Source organism: Polypterus senegalus, unplaced genomic scaffold (genome assembly GCF_016835505.1).
Source record: "Polypterus senegalus isolate Bchr_013 unplaced genomic scaffold, ASM1683550v1 scaffold_1103, whole genome shotgun sequence".
Lineage (NCBI taxonomy): Eukaryota > Metazoa > Chordata > Cladistia > Polypteriformes > Polypteridae > Polypterus > Polypterus senegalus.
The window spans coordinates 27,254-49,426 of record NW_024384925.1 but is presented as its reverse complement, the minus strand read 5'-3'; the positions used below and the strand labels follow the sequence as shown (position 1 = coordinate 49,426).

The 22,173-nt window shown below is 34.3% G+C and overlaps 1 long non-coding RNA gene and 1 other non-coding gene across 2 annotated transcripts; both read left to right on the top strand.

Annotated features, from left to right (window-relative positions):
* Positions 1-1,635: 1,635 nt before the first annotated feature.
* Positions 1,636-20,990, top strand: LOC120522154. The gene is made up of 6 exons (XR_005632301.1): positions 1,636-1,739; positions 5,963-6,086; positions 12,978-13,121; positions 14,313-14,415; positions 14,530-14,671; positions 18,750-20,990. It is a non-coding gene; the product is annotated as an uncharacterized LOC120522154 (long non-coding RNA).
* On the top strand, positions 20,939-21,122 carry LOC120522156. Its single transcript, XR_005632303.1, has one exon. It is a non-coding gene; the product is annotated as a U2 spliceosomal RNA (small nuclear RNA).
* The last annotated feature ends 1,051 nt before the right edge of the window (positions 21,123-22,173 follow it).

Below are 22,173 nucleotides of genomic sequence, written 5' to 3'. Positions count from 1 at the left end.
TCCCAAATGTTTAGAGAGTTTTGTTAGAAGAAGAAGCAATGCATCACAATGGTGAACATGCCCCATCCCAATATTTTTAGAATGTGTTGCTAGCATCAAATTCAAAATGAGCCTTTATTTTTCAAAATAACAATAAAAAGTCTCACTTTCTACATTTGTATGTTATCTTTGTACCATTTTCAATGAAATAAAGGAATTAAATGATTTGCAAATCATTGCATTCTGTTTTTATTTACATTATACACAGCATCCCAACCTGTTTTGAATCTTCATCAGAACCACCATTATAATAGAAAATTATATTGAATTGACTTGCACAGTCAGGAGTATTTTTGTCTGAAATAACTAGTCTAATCACACAATCTTGTTATATAAAAATCTGTTCCAACAATTGTTTCCAGATTGACAATGATTCACTCTAAAATGTTTGTGTTGTCTATGTGTGGTGTAACGGTCCCAAATGCTGAGTTAAAATCTTTAATTTATCAGATGTCATTATCATACTCATTTGGCAGGTCTGTTTATACAGACAAAAATTTATTCCATGTCAGCCAAACTAATATACTGTAAATTATGTAGTCTAATAAAAACCACATTTGACTCAATTACACCAATAACACATTGGGCAAATCCTCTACCAAGTAATATTCTGCTGCTGCACGCATTTTAATCCATAATACTTTGGTACTACTTAAACACCATACAAATGTACAGAGACAAAAAGTATAAAATACAAACATCAACGGCTATACTGTATTCTTAACCATCATTTTATTGTTCAGTCAAATGTATAATCACATTTTTAGAGTTAATTCTGAATTGAAGGGACACACAAAAAATCTGCTTAAGAAGATCTGTGTTGAACTTATGCTGTGCTGTCTTTTCTAATTGCTTCTTTAAGAAAGTGATTTGTCCTCCTGCACTCTCCTGACTCCTGTTCCAAACAGAGAGTTTTGGTGTTATAATGTAAGTAGACAAAGGCTGAGTTTTTAAAATATATTTTAATAGCAAAAGTGCTACTTTGCTCTAAATTTGAGATGCAAGCATAGGTTGCTAGAAGATCAGAATTAAACCAAGTGCCCTTAAAAGACAAGAAACAAAATATATATTTTGAATATATGTAGTTTAAGAGCAAAAGGATCCAAAAATAGTAAAACTGCTAAGTTTTGTAAGGAAAACAAGCCACACATTTTGGTTTCATTTTTGAGTATTTCCTGAATCTGTTTAAAGTAACATTTTTGTCTAAGAGTACCAGAGCTTTTCCTGACTGTACTTAATTCAAGATATAATTCGAACCCATCTGGGATGTCAATCCATTGCAGGGCATGCTCATATACTGTACATGTTTAAACTTACTCATATTTGCTCAATATAGAGATATCAATAAACCTTTGATATATGTGAGGAAACTCAATGCAGGCACGAGAAAATATGCAAACTCCAAATCAACAGTAACTGAGGTTGGAATTTCAGCCTGGTCTTCTGGTGCTTTGAGGTACCAGCACTATCACATTTATCACAGGACTGAAACCCTGTTTTGATGCATGAAAGATAATTTTTATAACGTAACTGGTATGTTTTAAATCACATGTGTATTGGTTCTAGAGAGATATTCTTTTCATTTTGTAGGGTTCTTAAAAACAAACAGGACAAACATAAGCGTATTTTTCAAGAAATCTCTGCTCTTCACTGTTCCCCACATCCATACATCAAAATCTATCCGAGTGAAAATAGGTTTGGTAAGTAACTTATTATGTTTGTTTTTGTTTTATTTTTTTCTTTTCATTTTAGTAGTGTTTTCAAAGTAAACACACCTTTCTTAATTATAACTGGAAATGTGCATGTAAATTTGACCAGGATCCATTTAGTCTAAGATCACTTAAAACATTAATTCAGGATAATAAATTTAAAATATCAAAATAAGCTCTATGACAGCTAATAATTCTTTTAATTAAATGTTGTGCTCATATTTTCCAATCTTCACACAGAAAACAAATGGCTTTTCCAAAAACGCATTTTATTTAAAATGACCTCTCAAAATTCACCATTTATTACAAATAATGCTTTGCAAGTGTCATGTTGTACTAATAAAGGTAATGTACCTGTAAATTGTTTTAACAGTGTGGACATCATGGCTCCATTTCCAAGCATATTATGTGTCCTCTCCATGACTACAGAAATGACAAACAAACTCCAAGTACAATATGTGTCATCACATAGCAGAGTGCACTGATAAAAATTTTAGTAAAACACATTGGTCCATAGTGCATGCAAACAGTTTTGAAGCCAACATTGCATTTCCCATCACACTAAGTCATCAAACAATTCACTGTCCTAACTTGGTTGAGAAATAAAGTTTTATATATAAAACATCAAAAGATAATTTTTATTTCTAATTTTTATTATAATTAAGATTTCCTATCTTACATTAATTTAGAATTAGAATTTAAAATGCACATTTTTACGATTTTCTGCTTAATCACAAAATAAGAGTAGAAAGCATATCCTGGTGATATCAGCCAAGTTTATATTTAAATTATTATAAAGGGTAATGTTTTAAAATCTAACTATTAATGAAAACACAGATTTAAGTTTGCTGAGTAATGCATATCGTTTGTATTTGTCCAATTTTGTTTTGACGAAGGTAGTGCAAGAATTTAAATTTCACTGTCTATAATTTATATTTAGATCTTTTTGAGATCCCAAAGTTTTAACTGCTAAATAACTGCTTATGTTCTAGAGCATCAGATTTAACTATAAATATTAAGAAATGTAAATTAATGACAATATATAACTGTTCTAAATTTAGGTTTATGTTTATTGTCATGTACCGAGTACAGTGAAATTCTTACTTGAATATGTAAAGCACATTTAAAAAAAATATAATGCATCTGAATTGGTGTGGTACTGAGGTGTCATCCATTACATTGCTGCACTTGGGTCCTAATCTGAGATCCTAAGGTGGTTTGTCATGTAGTGGGTGTGGTGACACACTGTATTAGCGCATGCTGCTAGAACAAAAATCCTAATTATTTGTTGATCACTTAATCCTCCTCTATGGATGCTCCCTCTTTCACCCTTCTGTACAATTTACACTTAAAACACCTGGAAATAAAATTGACCAAAACGGTGGCTTAAGTGAAAGCCTAAATATGTGCAAAAGAACATGTGAATGTCAAAGTAAGGTAAGGCATGCTAACAATGGCACATACAATTAGGGTGAGTTTATAGAACAAATAAGGAAAACCTTTCACTTTGCTAGTTTATCCATCAATTGAAAATGATAACTACAGTATATTAAAAAAAGTTAAAATGTTGAATACTGTTATCCACAAGCTTGTTTAAAAGGTACCATTAACAGCAAGTAGTTCTAAATAATTTATAATTACTGTAGTAATAGCTGATGGCATCCCATTACTTTCAGAATATTTATACAAGTTAAACCAGCAAATATTGTTTTATTGAAGATTATTGTATGTTCATAACATTACAACACATAATATTCCAGTCTAGAATAATAAATATATTTTAGTTTGAAATAAATTGTACATTTATTAGATAATAAAAAATCTTATGATTTTTTGAACATTTGTTTAAAATATAATTTAGTATCTTGTAATAACGTTTCAGTGTGAAGTTACACACACTTATTTTAAGTTTAGGTTTATGTTTAAAGTCACATGTACTATACAGTGAGATTCTTAGTATCCCAATTAATAAAACCGGGTGTCTCAAAGGAGTGAGGAATGGAATCTGTCTTGGCTTTAATTAGACACTTATTCACAGCTATGTACTTGGCCAACTATGTAGCTATGAAAAAGTAGCTAGTTGAATAAGCAAGTTGAGGTTAAGTAGCTAATTTTGGTCTCTTGCTGCAAGGCAAACCGATGCAGGAAAGGGGCACCCATTTCTAGGCACAATCGTGCGCTCAAACTAGGATGAATTAAAAAGTTAACAATCAAGCTATTCAGTGTATCTATTATGTAGAAGGAAATTGAAGAAAATTCACGGAAGAACATGCAAACTGTACACTCATGGACCATGCACAGCTAAGTCTTTATTATAACCCAAGAATCTAGAAATGTGCAGGAACACAGCTAACCCCATCCCAAGGCATAGCGACAGGACAGGCAAGGCAGGCAATTGCCTGGGGTCCCTGAAGGTGCCTGTTTACACAGGTACTCATGGCAACAAAAATTTGCAGAAACCCCTTGAAACACAGCAACAACACACTACAACAACACAATCAGAACACCCCACCCACATGGGGGACCCAATCTCTGCTGCAAGAGTGTTTGTGATGAACGTTACTGTTTTAGTAGTCCCCAGTGTCAGTGCATAGTCAAAATCAGCAGCTCCAGTTCAGCCACTGGATGAGTGAGTAACAGTGAAACAAGGGTTCCAGAAGTCAAAATTTAATCCTTTGAGTCATTCTATCACTATTGCCTTTGGTAGGAGTAGCTTTTAATCTTTAAAGCTGATTAAATCTTTCTAGAGATCTATTATGTGCCAGGATAGGCTTTCAGCCCTAGCTCTGCTTTTAAATAAGTGCAGCGTTTGATGGCCTTTGGACTTGGAGGACATAATGGCTGCATTTGCTGTAGCCAAAGCCTCGAGCAGCGATTTTGAAAGTTACAGTAATACCTTTAGCCAAAAAGCCTCTTTTTGTTTTTAAATATCTATTATGTTCACTTTGTATTTATTTTTTAAATATTACCATTATTACTTTATGAATTTAAATATTACTAATATTATTTTTAATATTTTAAATATTAAATATTTAAATATATCATTTTTAAATATTAATAAATATTAAATATATCCATTCTAGTGTCGTTTGGGAGTGGTTTCTGATTGTGTTGTTGTAGTGTGTCACTGCTATGCTACAAGGGGTTCCTTCAAATTTGCTGTTGCCATGAGTACCCATGTAAACAGGCATCTTTGATGTCCCCAGATTATATTATTATTATTGTATTCAGTTTGTATATATTTTCTATATATTTTATATATTCTATTATCATGTGCACCTTACATTTATTTGGATTTTATTTACTTCTTCATATATAGTGGAGTGCAAAAGTATTCAATCACCTTGAAAGTCATCATAATTTTCTGCATAACAAAAATGTGTATACATATTTATCCATTCATTATTTAAAGTGAACTCTTATGCTGTAACAATACATTTCTAAAGTCTAAACAAACTATTTTCTGTAACTATTTAACTGAAGAAGAAAAACTCAAAAGTTAGTGTTTGCATAAGTATTTAAACCTCTGTGCTTTGGAAGCTCCAGGTTTACACAAATGACAAATTAATCACAAAAGACACAAAGGTGACAGTCATTTGACCATAATTAAACATAAATAGGTACTAATTGTCAGTCCTTTATATCTCTCTGGATATAAAAGCAGAGATGCTTTTATGTCAGTTTCTCCAAGTAGTCCCATCCACCTCAGACAAGTCTCACCTGAGGAGTGTGTCTCTCACAGGTCAGGACTCAGGGTATTACAGTTATTTCTGGTGCACCAGTTAAGAAACATTTGTGTAGAATTATCAAATTGTGATAGTGATGAACAATAAGGATAATATTTCTGCAGTTTTAACACAAGTTTTCATGTATGCCTGTTTAAGAATTTATAAATAATCCTTTATTTAAAACACACATTTCTGGGCAAATGAATGTGATTGGGAAAAATGTAATACAGTTTTAAAAATACAGAATATATTCTTCTTGAAAAAATGCAAAAATCTAATCATATACTGTAATTTAGAAAAGTAACCCCACCTCTGTCACACTTTAGAATGCAGAAATACCAAGTGCTTATAAAGCTCCAATGATCAAAGTTGTCTCTGTAGAACATTGCTAATTCATAATGAGTATATTTATACTACAGTATATATTTTATAATCTGGTATTATTTTTAATGTCCTGTATATCAAAAATAATTATTTGTTTTTAAGATTTTGGAAAATCCTTCTGATGGGTCCACCTGACACGCCTTATGAAAATGGTGTTTTCCTCCTTTATTGCCAATTTCCTCCAGAGTACCCAGTCAAGCCTCCAGAAATGAGATTTTTCACATCTGTATCCTTTTAAAGTTAGCTTTTCATTGTAAAGGAAAATATTTAAATACAATTAAGGGGTATATTCTACTAACATCTAAACAGAAACACAATTAATACACAGAATAAAAGAAATCTCTCTGTTGTGGAAAGATTTATCATGCTCATCTGTGGAATTACCTGTGTCAAAATGACAGTTAGCAGACAAGAAGCACCCATGCAAATAACAATGTGAAGTTCTTCATTCACATTAATACATTCTTACTCATTCATACAATTTTAATAATAGGCAATATTCTTTCAAAAAAACAAACACTTTTGTTAAATATTATAACAAAGTAAACTCAGACTTTAAATTTCTTTGTGGTACAATAAATGTAAAAACAGCAAAATATTAATATTTTTAAAAACTAAGTGTCTAATTTTAGTTTGTTCCTCAGAAATTAGTACCCTAACATTTGTTTTATTATCCTAAAATGAGCATGCTAGCCATTATGATTAAGTTTAAAAATACTGAAATATAAAGACAAAAAATATGTCCAAAATGTGGCTTTCCTTACTTAAAGTTGTGATTTTAGCAGTTTAATATTGTACTCTGATGTGCACTAAAAACAATAAATCATCCCTCTCTAGAACAACATCTACTGAAGCAATTTTGCTCAAATTCCGAGCGAGTCTAGCAGTTTGGAATGATAACTGTGCCAGGTTTCATTTGGACTGAGCAATCCATTTTGGGATATACAGACTCGCACTTTGGCCTACAGTATACACTAACATTACTGTGAAAACATTCAAAGTGTGTTCAGAGATGTTTAGATGGGTACATTATATATATATAGAGTAAGTAAAAAGTAAACAGTAAAAATGCCACCTAACAGGAAGGCAGTGCATTCACACTCATATCCAGACATACTAGGCAGTATTAAAGCAGATCAAACTTTGGACTAATTTAAAAGACAATCCTAGATTGTTAACTGGTCATACTGCCATTACCATGCACATCATGTCACATCATCCGGATCAAAAGATAATCTGCCATATGTGTTTATTTATTTTATTATGTACTGTGTAGTGTGTTAAGAAAATACATGCCAGCAAGAACCACACAAATAGTTAACCTTCAGTAAAACCTCAGTGAAAACACATGCAAGTCCCATGCAAGCTGTAGTTTTAAAATGTGTTAATGGTATTATCCATAATACTTGTATTTATATATATATATATAATTTCATACAATGTCATACTTTACTATAAGCTGTGCGAGTCAAAGTAGCTTTGAACTATGGCTTAACATCATTATTTACCCCTTGTATAAACCCTTTCTATTTTTACCTCTATCACGCTTGCTTATGAATTACACAGTTTACTGGCAAAATGTCAGTTCCAGTACTTCTACCTCCAGCTATCATCTAAAAATTTTTTATTCTAAACAAACACTGACTTCATTTTAATTGTATTAAAATAGTCTATTCCATACTAAAAAATTAAACTTAATTTGTTGTATATACTTTTTAAAAAGAATAAAGAAGAGAATTCACAAGGAGATTAAGTGTATACAGCTGTCAATTATGAAAACGTTGAACTGCCAAGATTAAACAAATATTATTGACACAAGCACATCAGTGTGATTGCGGTGGGCTGGCGCCCTGCCTGGGGATTTGTTCCTTCCTTGCGCCCTGTGCTGGCTGGGATTGGCTCGCAGACCCCAGTGACCCTGTGTTAGGATATAGCGGGTTGGGAAATGACTGACTGACATCAGTATGAATAAATTGTCATGAATCATGAAAAGCAAAAATTGTAGCTCTGCTATATGTTTAGGCACAAAGCAATAAAAACAATTCAATGTTTCAAGTCTATTTCAGTAGTCCCAAAGCAGTAGCAAATCTACGGATGTAAAGGTAGGACCAACCAGACTGCTTAATGTCAAGCTCAGCTTGAAAGCATTTATAAATAAAAGTCAAACTACAAGGCATATATGTGAAATGGAGAGTGTTCAGTATTACAGAGCATCTTACCTAAACATACAGGATTTGACAAAAGAACATAACATTACATGTGAACAGAAAACAAGAATTCCTGCTCCAGAAATTAAGAATCACAAGAGCTGAGTCTTACTGTACCTAAGTTCAGAGGCAACAACTCAGTTCAAAGAGTTCATTGAGACCACCTGGAGTAACTGTTTCCAGTCTGGAAATTCATTTGTTCTTTTTGTGTTTTAAGATTCTACTGCATATACAGTGTTGAGAGTTTCCAATGTAAAATATGAGCAATGGCAAAATAATACATTTTGTAAATGACCTTTTGTGTTGCAGTTCTAATGATGTTTCAATGTTATATTTATGCCTTTAACATTTAGGCTGTCACCCTTGAAAATATTACTGCAACAACTGCAGCTTAAACATGGAAAATATCCAGGTTTGATCTATATGTGGCGTTTGTCTGTCTGTTCAATATTTTTTCTAATGCAATTCCATATATTTTTCGTGCAGGAAAAAGAAAACGAGGTAGCTTCAAAAGTCTGGTGTTAATTGAAAAATATGTTGGCGTTTTAAACTATTTTTCTTATTGCCAAGTCTGAGTAAAATTGCTCTTAGGGAAGGACTGTAAAAGTATCCCTCTATCTATATGTAGGGCTCTTTTTAAGCTGATTTTATACATTTGTGTTGATCACCCCTGTCAGTAAGTCTTTTCCAAAATCTTTAATTTCACTACAAAATCACTAGTATCCCAACAAATCCTGTGCAAGTGAAAAGAATTAGTTAACTGGAAGGTTATTTATTATTCACAGAGAAGGCTACAGAAGTGTGTTTCTACAGTATCATTGGCCTTATGGCTCAAAGAAAAGAAAATATCCTATCTAGCTTGATCACAGAGATATCCAAAAATACGTGGTGGAAGAATTATACTCAAGAATATATGTTAAATTACTGTCACATGTATTGATGAATGAATGGAATGCAAAAGGTTCTTCTGTTGAACTTGACCTAATTAAAAGAAGTCAATGAATCTTACCCACAAATTTCTATAATAAAGGTACTGTTTAATAGCTGAAAAAATAAAAAATTCTTCGAAATGGGAGACATATAGGTTTGCAATACTGGGACTAAAACCTGCATCTATCACTACTCATTTATGTTGACAATATATTTTGCCTTCAAATATTTCAAAATTGCAACTGGAAAACCATACTCATTAATTGACAAATAAAATCATGTATCTAGGTATGAATGATGACTGTTTAAGAGTCTCACAGACAGATAACAAAACCAAAAGAAAGTTGAAATTTCAGTGGTGGAAAAGGCAGACATATTGTCAGAACTAATGCTAGCAACAAATATTCTATAACCAAAATATAAGTATGAAGATTGCAAGTGGTTTCTTTTAGAATTATGCAAGTTTGGATATCTGTGTCGCTACAGTGTGAAATTTTGTAACAGTCATGTCATGTGGTCACATGTCTCTATGTCAATGATCACAGGATGGAAACAACAACAACGTTTATTTATATAGCACATTTTCATACAAAGAAATGTAGCTCAAAGTGCTTTACATTATGAAGAATAGAAAATAAGAGACACAGTAAGAAAATAAAATAAGTCAACATTAATTAACATAGAATAAGAGTGAGGTCCGATGGCCAGGAGGACAGAAAAACAAAAAAACTCCAGACGGCTGGAGAAAAAAAAATCTGCAGGGAATCCAGACCATGAGACCACCCAGTCCCCTCTGGGCAGCAACAGGCAATTCAGGCCTGTATAGCAACAGGCATTGTTGCTATACACAACATATCCACAACATGCAAAGCAAGTGTGAAATGGTGGATTTCACAGTGTAAATTTGTTCCAAACTGCTGCTGTGATGATATCATAATGATAGTTTTAGTTTACCTAAACATTGCTGGATTCTTGACCCCTTTACCTCTAATAATTATTTCCTTTTCATGTCTTATTACAGATGTTGGTTCATTTTCTATCACAGGAACATCATGTGGTTTAATTTTAGTTTTCTTTGTTTGTGCTTAATCAGTTTTACTTCATAGTAAGCTGCACTCTTTGTTCATTAACTTACTCAATCAAACTTAAAGTTAATTTAAAGGCAGTTTCAGTATTTTCTGCTGATTTTGAGACATCAAAAATACATTTTCAGATATCCTGAAATTTCTTCCTACTTCTTTAGAGACATCTCAAATATACTTCCAAATATATTGAAATAACTTCCTATAGATTTTTTTTGTTTTCAGAAGTATGTGTATTATCGTGATATTTTCCTCTACTCTCACTGTCAATATGATGGATGAATTCACTCTTGCGTTTCCCCAAATAATAAAACTTTTTGATGTTGTTTAGTACCTACTAGCATGTCTTCCTTTCCCAGGCTGTAAACCCATTTAGCAACATGTTGTCCTAGATGCCCATCCTTTCTCAGGTTATGAAGTAATTGATAGCCTGTGGCATTGCCATGTCTTCCTCTTTTTGTTTGATCAGCTGTTTTAAAAGTGAGGTACAATTCGGAAAGGATATGCTGTATTTAAGTTCATCTAGTGTTGTCTTGAGCAAAATATAATGAAAATATAGACACAAATGTAAAAATTTTTGTACCCCATAACAGTATGTCATATTGTTTTGAGAAACACAAAAATGCTTTTGACAAATCTTAAATTGTACAATAAAATTATTTTAAAATATGTATATATAGATTTCAAATATCCCTGATTGCCCAGGAAGATATTTTATCTAACTCACAGGTATTTCTTGACATCTTAAATTAGTTTCCCATCCATTTTCAGATATACTGTATAAAAGGAATGCATTTCAAGATATTTTAAACAAACTTTCTGCTTATTTCATATCTCAAAATAATTTAAAGATATCTTAAAATAGACAGCAAGCCTCATTGAAAACAAATTTACTGCAAGTAATTTTGAGATATTTTGAAATTCATTTCAAATACTTAAAATGAATGTAGAATTATTTTAATTAATCTCAAAATGTATTTGATGTTGATGTTGTAGGACTGTCTTGGTTGACACGTCTTTGCAAAATCGCATGGACATCGGGGACAGTGCCTCTGGATTGGCAGACCGGCAGACTCTTTAAGAAAGGGGACTGGAGGGTGTGTTCCAACTACAGAGCGATCACACTCCTCAGCCTCCCTGGAAAAGTCTATTCAGGGGTCCTGGAGATGAGGGTCCGTCGGATAGTCGAACCTCGGATTCAGGAGGAACAGTGTGGTTTTCATCCTGGTCACAGAACAGTGGACCAGCTCTACACCCTTAGCAGGGTCCTGTAGGGTGCATGGGAGTTTGCCCAACCAGTCTACATGTGTTTTGTGGACTTGGAAAAGGCATTCGACCGTGTCCCTCGGGAATCCTGTGGGGTACTGCAAAAGTATGGGGTACGGACCCCTGATAAGGGCAGTTCGGTCCCTGTACAACCGTGTCAGAGCTTGGTCCGCATTGCTGGCAGTAAGTCGGACCCGTTTCTGGTGAGAGTTGTGCTCTGCCAGGACTGTACTTTGTCACCGATTCTGTTCATAACTTTATGGACAGAATTTCTAGGCGCAGCCAGGGCGTTGAGGGGTCCGGTTTGCTGGACTCAGGATTGGGTCACTGCTTTTGCAGATGATGTTGTCCTGTGTGCTTCATCAGGCCGTCATCTTCAGCTCTCTCTTGATTGGTTGCAGCCAAGTATGAAGTGGCTGGGATTGGAATCAGCACCTCCAAATCTGAGACCATGGTCCTCAGCTGGAAAAGGGTGGAGTGCCCACTCAGGGTTGGGAGGAGATCCTGCCCCAAGTGGATGAGTTCAAGTATCTCGGGGTCTTGATCACGCAGTGAGGGAAGAATGAAGCGGAGATCGACAGGCAGATTGGTGCGGCGTCCGCAGTGATGCGGCTCTGCTCGGTCTGTCGTGGTGAAAAGGAGCTGAGCTGTATGGCAAAGTTCTCAGTTTACCAGTCGATCTACATTCCTGCCCTCACCTATGGTCATGAGCTGTGGGTAGTGACCGAAAGAACGAGATCGCGAATACAAGCGGCTGAAATGAGTTTCCTCCGCAGGGTGTCTGGGCTTTCCCTTAAAGATAGGGTGAGAAGCTCAGTCATCCGGGATGAGCTCAGAGTAGAGCCGCTGCTCCTACGCATCGAGAGGAGTCAGATGAGGTGGCTCGGCATCTGATCAGAATGCCTCCTGGACGCCTCCCTGGTGAGGTGTTCCAGGCACTTCTAACTGAGTGGAGGCCCGGGGAAGACCCAGGACACGCTGGAGGGAGTATGTCTCCTGGCTGGCCTGGGAACGCCTCGGGATTCCCGGAAGAGCTAGAAGAAGTGGCTGGGGAGAGGGAAGTCTGGGCCTCTCTGCTCAAGCTGCTGCCCCGCTGACCCGACATCAGATAAGCGGAAGAGGATGGATGGATGGATGGATGGATCAAAATCTATTTGAGATATTTCAAAATGCAGATGAACTTATTTCAAGATATCTTAAATTGCATTTGAGATATCTATATTTATTTACTTTTTCTGCTTATCTGCTTTTAAAATTACAGTATTTTTTGTGTTTATATATATTGATTTCCATTTCACTTTATTTTAATCTAATTTAAAAAAACTTCAAAACAGTTTCTGTAGATTGGAATTTTAGCACACAGTAGCAAGATGGAACTTGTTTGTACTGTCATGAATTACCATTTATTTCATCTAACATGACTTTAATATTCTAAAGCATTTTCAGTGTTGTAAATGTTAGTAAGCAGTTAGTGGCCTTGCAGTGTTATTCTTCAGTTTCATACTCATTCAGGTAGTTTTCTCATGATCCACAGATAGGAAATGCAAGATATTTATTAACTTAACTGTTTAAATAAGAAGAAATAATTAATATATTTTTATCATATGCACTTTCCTTAAATTATTCATTAAGATATATCACTGCAATGTAAACAGTGCTGGGCATTTGCCACAATATTTTTGACAGAGGCTATACTGCTCATATAACAATGAAACAAATACTTGAAGCTGTGTATGGATTGTTGATTGCTCCTGAGCCTGATGATCCTCTGGACAGGTAATTATTTTTTCTTTTGTGTTTTTCGGTCTGTGTAGTACTGGCAGACATTGTCTCATATATCTTTCTACTTGTATTTCAATTGGTAGTGTATTTGTTAATGTAAAAATAACGATCGATAGATAGATAGATATAGTATATTACTAAAAAAAATTATATATATATATATATATATATATATATATATATATAGTTTCTTCACTTGTTGGAAACACTTTCCCATTCCCACAAGTACACAGCACAGTCCCAAGCACAAATACAACACACTTTAAACACAATATTCTCTTTTTCTTTCTCCTCCATTCCTCCACAGCAAGCTTTCTCTCTCTCCTCCTGACTCTGGCTCCCCAAGTACTGTCCAGTGTCCACTGGCCCCTTATATAAGGCACCCAGAAGTTCTTCAGGTGCTCATTGCCCCACTTCCGGCAGCACTTCTGGGCAGGGTGGAAGAACTACCCACTCGGCTCAGGAACAACTACAGTGCCTCCTGGCAGCGCCCAGATCCCAACAGGGCTGTGTCCAACTTCATATCCCATGAAGCCCTGCGGAGTCCGAGCACCGCCGGCACCCAGGGGCTGCCATCTGAATGCCAACTGTACATATACAGTTATATATACATATACAGTTATATATAAATACAGTATAGCTGTGTAACTATGATTCACTCTATGTATTTTTATATATTGTTGGTAACATATAGATGCAGGAAAGCACTAAAAGAACCCCACTTTTTCTTTCATCTCTGTGAATAGAAAATGATGACATCATATTTCAAATGTAGTTTGAAGACAGATCAAAATTCACAAAGTTCCTTTTTGTTTTAATAACTGCTTCCAATAAGCTGAAGACTCAAACAGAAATTAGGCAACCTACAGTATATTTTAATACTCTTGCTTTTAACTGACAGCAAAACTGATCATCAGTTTCTTGTCAAAGCCTTCTGTATAGATAGTTATAAGGATTATTTTGTTAGTTTTTGAAAATGCTTAGTAAGAAGAGGAAAAAAACTTGTTCCACAAGTGCAAGCCTTATGCATTAGCATCCATATGCAAGAAGTGGTGGCTTGGTGTTAAATTCGACAAATAAAAATAGAATAAACCTTTTTCCTAACACATAAACACACAAATTATATGAGGTTTCAGTATTACATATTCTTTTGGTTCAGTGTACAACTAAATTTTGTGATTTCAGCATTTTGGCAGAGGAATATTTAACTAGTAGGGGAAAATACCTGGAAGAAGCCAGGAAGAAAACTGCTGAACATGCAAGTACATCATTTCAAGAAATGGAAAATGTAAATATTTCCAACTTCACTATTAATCTTTTTGTGACCAGAGTTATAACTAACATCTCATTGTCTAAAACTGAATAAAATGTTGCCTATAATTCTTTATTCCTTTATATTAAGAGGGTGCTTGGTTTAAATACAGTTGAGGATCCTACACCTAAACCAATGGTTTGTCCGCTGTCAAAGCAGTTGTTCATTGATCCAGTTCAAACTCCAGGGGTGATATATATGAGCGCAAAGATATTGAACTTCACTTGAAAAGGTAACTAATGCTTTATAACTGATTTTGTTAAATATTACAGTTTATTTGGCATTATGGTGCTATATCAGAACATTTGGACATTCTTTCAATTTAACAATAATGTGCATTTGGATGGGCATGTTACCCGTTTGCTCATCAAGGTGTCTTTCAAGGATTTTAGCTTTCTACTGTAAATAATGCCATATTATGTAAGATCAAATATGCAGAATGCAGAAATTTATCTCCATATTTAATTAATTAATCATTTAGAGAGTGAGGACCCCAGCATCCAAAGAGCGACCCTACAAAGACAAAAGGCAGAAGGCGGCATGGCTCTACCTAACTTCCAGTTTTATTACTGGGCAGCAAATATACAGGCGATAAGAACCTGGACACAAATAGAAGAACATACACAGGCTTGGACCGCAATAGAAGAAAAATTCTGTGGTACTTCTTTATATTCCTGCTCTGTGCCCCAATAAATGCAAGTTATCGGCAATATATTAATAACCCAATTGTGCTCCACTCACTCAGAATATGGAACCAATGTAGAAAGCATTTTAAGATGGAGAAGCTTCTATCTGTGGCACCTCTGCAAGAGAACCACCTCTTTCAACCCTCACAAACATATGCAGTTTTTAATATCTGGAAAAAATTTGGGATTAACTTGCTTAGAGATCTTTATATAGACAACGTCTTTGCATCCTATGAACAATTACATTCCAAATTTAACATTCCAGCTCCACATTTCTTTCACTATCTTCAAATCAGAAACTTTGTTAAACAGAACCTTCCAGATTTTCCTCATCTTTCACCCTCATCCATGTTGGAAAAATATTGCTCAATCTCAAGGACTTAGACTCCATCTCTACAATATATAAAATCATTTTACAGTCCCTCCATTTCAAGGATCCAAGATGACACTGGAAAAGATCTCTCAATTAATACATCAGAAAAGGAGTGGAAAGTAGCAATGCAGAGACTTCACTCGAGCTCCATATCGCAAAGCACACAATTATTCAACTCAAAATTTCGAGCACATCTGTCTCATCTAAAACTCTCCAAAATGTTTCCAGGTCAAGATCCAACCTGTGAACGCTGCAATCAAGTCCCAGCCTCACTGGGTCACATGTTTTGGGCCTGCACCAAATTAACATTATTCTGGATCAAAATTTTTAATTACGTTTCAGACAGCCTTGGACTCACAATCCCTACTAACCCATTAACAGCTGTGTTTGGGGTTCTTCCAGATGGGTTTAAAGTGGAGAAGGACAAACAAATTGTGATTGCATTCACTACACTGTTGGCACACAGACTTATTCTGATAAACTGGAAGAACCCAAACTCTCCTCTTTTAAGTCAGTGGGAAACCGATGTTTTATATTATTTGAAATTGGAAAAAATCAAATACTCAGAGGATCTGTACAGACTTTTTCAAAATATGGCAGGATCTAATCAGTAATATTTTAAAATAGGCTCTTAAAGCACAGAGGAAGCAACTATTTCCGTATTTCTTTGTCTTCTGCATTCATCTCTATTGGCTTATCAAACTTATTATTTTAGGTATGTTTACAAGCCTTAAATTTTACACCGTTGGCCTTGCTCTCTCTCTCTCAGGGTGGGGTCGATTTGTTCTTAACTCAATTTTACTTTTGTAAAATTGATTGATTTGTATGGAATGATTGCAATAAAATTTATAAAAAAAAAAAAGAGAGAGAGTGAGGACCCAATAGCATAATCCCTGGCAGTGTAGCTTGGACAGTTGCACTAGGGGCCCTGGGCCGACAGTGACTGCATGTTTGTTGTTTTTCATGGCTTTATTATTAACCTGCTAATAGTGTTATCATTCCCACAATTCTATAAAGCTTGAGAATAAACCAGTACTCTTTTAGTTAGCTTATTATGTGTTCGACTTATCTCATTGTTTGTGTTTATTTTAATTGGATTTAATTTAATTTTTTATTTTCTTAATTACTATCTTCTATACTTTCTAAGTCAATTACACATCAAAACTGTGGAAACCATGCACAGACTATAGTTCGCCTTAAATTAAACCCAGACATTTCAATAGGGGCACAAATGTAAATCATTTTTACTTAAATAGCACCTTCATATCAAAGCATTTTAAAATGTTGTATATTAAACACTCATTAGGAAATAAAGTAGTTCTAGATAATGACATTACAGTTGGCCCTCCATATCCAGGTGTTTTGCATCCATATATTCAACCAACTGGTGATCCAAAATATTTGGAAAAAAATGTACAGAAAATTCCAAAAAGCAAATCTTGAATTTTCCATGCACTGAGTACTACGCTGAATCCTGAATGCAAATTAAGTGATGTATATGCATACCCTGCTGTAGCCTCCCACCACCTTACAGATAATAGCAGACATTACTTAACAGATTTCTTTAATAATAAACTAAGTAACTTCAGATTACAAATTGAGCAGTCAACTGTTAAAGTCTAGCAACTTGACATATCATGTCATTCCTTGTACTTAACATCTTAAATAGATAACAGGATCATTTATTTCCAAAAGCAAAAAACTGTTCTTCAGAGACGTTTCTAAATAGTGTGTTGGAAAATCAATAATATGCATGATTAATAAATCCTTAATTAAACAGCATTGTCTCTGATTCCTTCAAATTAACCATTGTTACATCTCTGTTAAAAGATTAGTGTACTTAAGAATGACAAAGCAGTTTCCAATTATAAAGTTATAACCAAATTAAAACCATACAACTTAACTATAATGTATGAAAAGGCATGTAATACTCTTAATAAAACCTTTAGTGGGACTTTTGCCCTGGTCACAGCACAGAGAGGTTTAACCTGTATTGTAAATATTTTCTTATCTCATGTGATACAGGAAATTCCACAATTAATACGCTCTTAGACCTAAGTGCTGCTTTTGATATTATTTATCATAGCTTTCTAACCACACAAACTTGAGAATTTAGTTGACCTATCAGGTGTTATTCTTGGCTGGTTTATATAATACCTCTCAAACCATTCTCTTGTTCCCATAATCATTTAGAAATGTTGATATGTTGAGACCAGTAGTTGAACCAGTTCTCTTTTCTTGTTATGCATTGTCTCTAGGATGCATAATTCAGAAACATATTACATTTCATTCATGTGCTAATGACACAGAGTTGTATTTATCATTTATAACAAATAATGTCTTGAGTTACACCAGTAATTAACTCATTTAATGATATAAAACAGTGAATAAAATAAAAACTGAAGTTCTGTTAAAGGGTAATATCTCTGTTAATACGAGTAGTAAGAGAATATTAAATACTCTCAACTCATAAGACCTAAATTTTAGTTTACCTCTATGTGTTATTTTGGCATGATTTTACCATTCTGTCTTAACATTTCTATACCTTCTAAAGGCTACCTTCTTTAGCTAAGAAACATTATCAAAACAAGGCTTAGTCCTGAAAAGCTCTACTCCAAGTTTCCTGGATCCTTTTTGTCACCTATATAAAGATATGTTTATTTTGTTGTGTTATTGCTTTCTTTGTCAGCTTTTTATATTTACAAACAAAAGTTTTTCCAAACAAATAAGCACCTGTAAAGGTAATTCCCTCTGAAGTTTATGGCTGCAGATATTTGTAGCATTTGTCCTTTGGGAAAAATTTATTCTGGATTAGATCTCGACTAATTCTCTAAAGAAATGCTTAAATCCAGACAGACCTCTGAATGTGATTTGAGACAAGATAAAAGACAACCAGTTCACTGCAGGAGGAGGAAAAGAAAAGAAATAAGTGTTGTGGTATGGTACTTTTGGTGGGCAAGTGCTCAAGACATCCAACACCTTAAACATGAGATCAAGACCTGTTTGTGTAGGCCTAGAAGGGCAGAAGGATGTTTGTTTCTTTTCTGTTTCTTTGGGTCCTTGATGTTAGCCCTTTGTGCTAACAGCACTTAACCTCTATATATTTTTAATATATTGGCCTATTTGACATTTCTTCTGCATCTTGGAATGTACAAAGGCAACCAGTTTTGCTCACAATATGTCTACATCATTGTTATTTCTATAACAGACATAGTTTATATGAGGTAACTTGTCATGTTTTATTTTTTCAGGAATAATACAGATCCTGTTACTAATAAACCTCTTCATAATCGGGATCTCAAACCTTGCCTGAAATGAAGAAAATGGTGGAACATTTTAGAAAGAAGCAGATTCAAGAAACTTCACTTTAAAATGTGCATGCTTCCTTCTCAAGAGTCTCAGAAGTTACTGCCAGCAAATGAAAATGTTACTTTGATTATTTTCATTTTTGACTATCGAAGAAGTAAATGTCCTTTTTCTGCATTCTCCTTAGTGCATCACTTCATACTGTGTCTTAAAAATCTCCCTAATAGCAATTATGGTATATGTTAAGTAACCAGTTTGTAAGGTACACCTGTCTACTACTACATTCAACCCCTGTTTAGCTCCAGAACAGCCTGAGTTCTTTGAAATTATCAATCTGGAAAGTAGTCACTAGGGATTTTGTCCATGCTAACGTTATCACACAGTTCCTGCACACACATTCATGTTTCCTGTTGTACCTCTTCCCAGGAGCTCTGGTGAACTGATAAATTAGTACTGTATAGGTCATTGGGAGTAAACTGAAGTCACTATCATGTCTGTGGAACCAGTTTGAGGTTCTTTATAACATGGCACATTATCCTGATGGAAGTATACATTTCAAAAAGGGAAGGCTGTGGCCATAAAGTGATACATGTACTCAACAATGCACATTCTTTGGCACTCAAATTATACTGTCAACATCAGCCTGTGTTGATGGATCCCTGAATCTATCTTGCTGTTTACACAACATTCTGATCCTACTATCAGTTTGTAGGTGCAGGAATTGAGATTTGTCAAAATAGGCAACATTTTTCCAATTTTAGTTGGTCCAGTCCAGGTTTGGTGGTCATACATCTAGTGCAACATTAATCTTCCTGTCCTCAGCTGACAGGATTGAACCCAGTAGTTTTATTCTTCCGTAGTTCAGCCATTTAAGAGTTCAACCTGGTATGCATCCAGTGATGTTCTTCTGCACACCATTGTTATTTGGGTTATTTCTGGCTTTCTGTTAGCTTGAAAAAGTCTGGTTGTTCTCTTCTGACTTTACTCATTACCAAGGTGTTTTCACCTGTAGGACTGTGGTTCACTCAATGTGTATCATTTTTGCACCTTTCTTTATGAACTCTATAGGTTTTAGTGCAAAAACATCCATGGACAACTGTTTTAAGATGCAAAACCACCTTCTTTGTTGCTAAAAATATGACAGTCAAAGTGGTTTATATCACATTTATCAACACTTATAATTTTTGGTCAAACAACAAGTAAACCTCTTGACCAGGTCCACTGTAGTATTTACATATTTCTATACATGTATATCTGACTTATTTTGGGTTTTTATAAATACAGAATCTGTTATTAGGTTTGCATTTTGAGGTGAAATTAAAACACATTTTTATTACTGTCTCGATAATCATGATTTATGCGACACATCTGATTGATCAGTCTCACATGTAACATCATGGGATATGACATAAATATTCCAACATTCACACATTCAGTTATCGCTCAGTGGATGCAAAATCTCTTGTTCTGTTTAGTGCTAGTTATTTTTAACTCAGGTAGCCCTATTGTTAGGATTGTTTCTCTGCTTTTGAACCCTCCAACTAGTTTCACTACAACTTTGTTTTGCTCGGTTGTTCAGGTTACTAACTTTTATGTTGTCTCCTGGTACTTTGACCCTAGTAATTCCTTTTAACTTTGATTCTCCACTTGTAGATCACATCCAGGTCCTTTTCACTTAAAACAACCTTTGGACATTTTGCATGTCCGTAACAGTATATTTTCACATATAGTGTGTCTATATAGATGTAAGGTATTTGCATTAACAAACAGGTGTACCTCATAAAGTGGCCACTGAATGTATGAGCTAGACGTTAACTAAGCATATATAAATATGATCAATTATCTTTGTTATATCTTTCTTTTAAATGATATTTTTCTATACAAGGTCCAAATTAATACTGTTTACAATTACTGGAGACTTTAAATTGCCATTGGGTAGTATAATAATGTATCCATAATCCATATATTTGACTATTCTTTCAATCAAGATGATTGCAGTTAATATTGTGATGCACTTTTGAGTTTGGTTTAAATATATTGCTTTAAGAATGAGGATTTCTAGTTGATTAGCATATTAATTATGTGTCCTTTTACTTATGAAAGTAGCAATTACCATATTATGTTTCAAAATGTTGTCGCTTCTCGGCCTTTTGGCTAAGATCAAGTGTAGTATCTGTTCTTATCAGTTTAATATCTGATACGTCCCCTATCTGGGGACCATATATTAAATTGATTTTTGGAACAGGGAGATGGAATAGGGCTTGCTCAAAAAAAAAAAATGTTGATGGAAAATGAAGATTTACACAATGTGATTTTATTTATGTTATTATATAGGAAACTTTTCATACCTTTATTTAAATTACACAAACGATTAAAGAAATAATTGGAATATTCTAAATAGAGGTTAATTGCAAAAGATAGTGATAGACAAATGGATATCCACTAGTAATATTTTTGTGCTCAATAACATTCTACAGCTTTTAAATATTGAATTATGATTTTCTTAGATAATAGCTTATTAATCAAATTTAGCATGTTTAGGAATAGTGATTCTGGATCATAGCTATCTCCACATTATGTTTATAATCAATAAAACTCCCTTTAGGTGTTAAAGTTGAAAATGCTACATTTATTGAATTTTCTCAGCATGAAATTTCAGGTCAAGAGATCAGGCCCTTTTGTGCACTTGTCACCTGTACAGACGTAAAACCTGTTTCAGCACATAAATGAGCCATGAAGATCTAACTAAAAACAAAAATAACTCTGGAATCTAAAGATCCATTCATACAACAGAGTGAATACAGACAAGTAAACAGCAGAATTAAAATTAATCCAATATTAAAAGGCATGCAAACATTTCCAGTGACCCCATGTTAAGAAAATTAAGAAAGGTATATTTTCAAAAGATTCACCTCATGAGTTTTCATGCTATCAAATGGTAAGCTTTATGACTCAGGTTTTACATGTAATACCTAAAGCAGCAGAGAACTATAAATGGCTCCGAGGAGGATAAGATCAAAGAGCAGAGGACACAGGCTTAGGAAAAATGCAGTCAGGCTTCTCATTTTAGTTTGTTTGCTTGCTAAACCGAGATCAGTTAGATTGCTAGAAGAAAAAGGCCTTATTGTAAAGAGGAGAGCCCAAACAAACGTTCTGAAAATTTGCAAATAAATGTTATTTTTCTTTGTGATAAACATATAACAAATGCAAATATATTTCATTTTTAATTTTGCTAATGCTGATTGCCTGAATTAGATTAAGTAAATTTGGAAATGTTATGTAATTGTTAGCTAGGTTGTAGATGATTGAATAGATAACAATTAAGTTGACATACTGTATTTTATTTGCTTTCATAATCAATCCTTGATA